At 39.6% G+C, this 2,704-nt stretch overlaps 1 pseudogene; it reads left to right on the forward strand.

Moving 5' to 3' along the window:
* Positions 1–1,004: 1,004 nt before the first annotated feature.
* LOC127439721 (putative nuclease HARBI1) lies at positions 1,005–2,201 on the forward strand (annotated as a pseudogene).
* Positions 2,202–2,704: the final 503 nt, after the last annotated feature.

A 2,704-nucleotide genomic window follows, 5' to 3' on the forward strand; every position in this document is an offset into this window, starting at 1 on the left:
CTTGAAGCAAGGTTGGTCAGTTCTTCTGACATGCAACATGACAAACCTCCAATTACTTCAGAGTGACTCCCCTATCTCCACACCACCCACACACACATACATAGCCTTATATATGTGGTAAGTTAAATAGCAATTTTGCCCTGTTAGTACAGTGACAAGCCAGGCTAGAACACAGTGTCTGTACCTCTGACTTTGACTGTTACTAGATCCATGGGTTTTCCTTTGTGAGAGGCATTTTTTGCCAACTCTGCAGAGAACCTGGCTTAAGTACATTTATCCAATATGTGTATAACGTTTGCATAATTTGCAACAATAAAGATAGGACAAGGCAAACAACTAAAACAAGTATTATGGAACTATTATGAGGCATGAAATTCCATTTGCAAATAAAAATAAAAAAAATAAAAATAGACCTTTACACACACACACATGCATATTGTCATGTTTTCTTGTGTTTTTGATCATGCCTTTTATTTTGAAAACTAAGTTCCTTGTTCCTGCCATGTTTTCATGTGTTTAGTTCTTATTGGTTCCTTGTCATGTTACTGTCATATGACCCTCTTGTTCCACTATGTTTATTAGTCCTGTCTCCTCATTGTTTGTGTTCATGAGTCTTGTTATCAGTTCTGTTATGTCATTGGTTCATATGGCTATTGCCTGGTTATCTTGTTATTAGTTTAGTCTTGTTATTGGTTCATGTTTCATTGTCTTGTTAACTTGTTTACATAGTCTGTGTATTTATAGCCCTCATGGGGCCTGTACCATGAAGCCGGTTTAGGTGGGTAGCCAGGTAAGTTTAAGATTAGTTTGCGGCAACCCTGGGTTTTAGGTACCATGAAAGTAGCTTGGCTTTAATCGGTGTTCGTCGCCGTGGTATCTTATGCTGCATGGCTAACCTGCTCTGGGGCAGGTTATGTTCTGGATTCGAGATCTCAGACTGAAATTTGACCAATCAGCTGTGAGCAATGTCACGTCTAGGGAACTAATTCCCAGTGTCTGTTGCAATGGCTTCACCTTTTCTTTCAAATCCTGTGGACATCTCCACGCAAATTGTTAGACGAGCACATCGCAGAGAAAGAGTTTTTAGGGACAGACAAAATCCCCTTGCCTTTCCTGATACTTGTATGAAAGATACCGATTTTCTGCAGAAGGAATCTCGTATCTTTGCGAAATTCTTGAGCCGCACATAACAAATGTGACACGTCAAATTCATGCCCTTACTGTACCGCAAATGGTATGTATTGCGCTGTGTTTTTTTGCAAGTGGTACATACTTGTATGCAGTCAGTGATGCAGAGAACCTATGGAAAAACACGGTTTGTCGAAACATTCGCAAGGTGGTCCTCGCACTGCAGGGGTACATAAATAGCTTCATTGTGTTCCCTGGACATTTATCGACCATGTCCATAAAAGAGGGCTTTTATAAAATGGCCAGTAAGATATATTGATAGGTGACATCACATGAACTAATTTAACCTTTTACATTCACTTTTATTTCTTTTTCAAAAAGAAGATTTCACTTAAAGCACTTAAATGTATTATACAATACATGTTAAGAATTATTATTTTTTTTAAATCCTTATGATAGGATTCTCTAGAGTCATAGGAACAATAGACTGCACACATGTTGCAATCTCCACAGCTCTTGGAGAACATGAGGCAGATTATGTGAATAGAAAGTCTTTTCACAGCCTTAATGTTCAGGTAGGCCTACTATACATGTGAGCTGATTTTTGCTTTCAGTGGGATGAGTCTTTAAATGAATAGTAATATTAACAGATATGACAATGATCTACTGTACATTTCATCTGCAGATGACTTGTGATCATGAATGTATGATCACAAGCTTGGATGCCAAATGGCCTGGATCAGTACATGATTCACAAATTTTCCGTGAATCTGTGTTGTGTCAGCGCTTTGAGGGAGGTAAGTTAAATTTGGTACAGTACAAAACGTGTTCATTTTAATTGTGACACAGCAAAACGTACACAATTTTCCCTTTTCTGTTCTATGACAGGGTTTTTTGATGGCCTGTTGGTAGGAGACAGGGGTTATGCATGCCAGAGGTTTTTGCTAACCCCCCATCCTGACCCTCAGACAGGGCCTCAAAACCACTTCAATGTGACCCTCAGTAAAACCAGGGTTGAGATCGAGATGACCTTTGGCATAATACAGTTTTATATTCCTAATATTTCTGCATAATTATTTCTTACTCCTCAGCGGAAAAATATATGGATCTCACTCTAGCCATATCGAACGCGATTGGTTGTTCGGTGCCGACGTCACTCTTTTATGTGCACGCACGCGTGGAGTAATCATAGCTTAAGGATCAAAGCCTGAGTTGACAGAGAAAGTTGTTGAGCTGCGTCATGGTACCAATAAAGCCTGATTGCATCGGTTTGGTTTTGTCAACTCAAAACTAATCCTGTTACCCTGAGTTTGTTCAGCTACCTTCATGGTACAGGCCTATGTTCTCTAGTCCTTTGTCGAGTATTGTTTTGGTGTAAAGTTGTTCAAGTCAAGTCATGTCAAGTCAAGTCTCTTGTTTTGTATCTTATGTTTCGTTGACACTGAATAATAAACTGCACTTGGGTTCTCACATTCATCTCGTCATTGTCTTCGTCCTGCTCATGCTTGCTCTGCAGTGCCTGAACGTTACAGAATACTCAACCACCAACATGAACCCAGCAGATTGCCTCTTGCAG

Source organism: Myxocyprinus asiaticus, chromosome 4 (genome assembly GCF_019703515.2).
Source record: "Myxocyprinus asiaticus isolate MX2 ecotype Aquarium Trade chromosome 4, UBuf_Myxa_2, whole genome shotgun sequence".
Classification (NCBI taxonomy): domain Eukaryota; kingdom Metazoa; phylum Chordata; class Actinopteri; order Cypriniformes; family Catostomidae; genus Myxocyprinus; species Myxocyprinus asiaticus.